Genomic DNA, 813 nt, shown 5'->3' on the forward strand with positions numbered 1-813 from the left:
CTGTTTACGGACATTGTAAGTTTTCAATTTTTTTAGTTTTTTTTTCTATAAATATCAATAAAGTTTTATCTATTGGGCCAAAAAGTGTAAAAAAATAATACAAAGCTCCTGATACACTGTTACAATAGCAGTTGAAAAATATTAAAAATACATAGGCACAATTTTTTTTTATAAGCATTTGAAGTTAAAATGTTGACAAAATTTATGAAATTTAAAATTGAATAATTATTTTGTAGTTAAAAATTTATAAAATGTTCAGCTTTTATATCTAAGGATTGAAAATTTAAAACAAGATTCCACGTAAATATTTAATTCTGTTGCCAAAAATTCTAAGAAATACATAATAAGCACAGTTTATTTTTATAGTCATTTTAATTTCCAATTTAGACGAAATTACATATTAAAAAACCTGGAATAACTATTTTAGTTATTTTGTTGTGATTGTAATGATTGTATAATATTATTTTTGGGTACTTGAAACTTCTAAAGTATACTATTATATATCTATGATAGTACCACGGTTTGTTGTTGATGTATAACGCGTTACCTGATTGATATTGTGATATGATTAATTTGGAATTTATTATTAATACCTATTATGGGTCAATTTTTTTTTAATACTATAGATAAGTATACCTATATAATAGGTATGTCTAATACCTAGACTGACAAACCGTCTCCGCTCAGAATCGTTTTTCTTAAACAGTGATATTATATCATTGAATTCAAATTTAATACTATCCATTATACAGTGACCCACTTGTAACCTACTGTATAGCAGAGCGACATACACTTACCCACCTTTTTATAGCT

This window comes from Acyrthosiphon pisum, unplaced genomic scaffold, assembly GCF_005508785.2.
Source record: "Acyrthosiphon pisum isolate AL4f unplaced genomic scaffold, pea_aphid_22Mar2018_4r6ur Scaffold_106;HRSCAF=481, whole genome shotgun sequence".
Lineage (NCBI taxonomy): Eukaryota > Metazoa > Arthropoda > Insecta > Hemiptera > Aphididae > Acyrthosiphon > Acyrthosiphon pisum.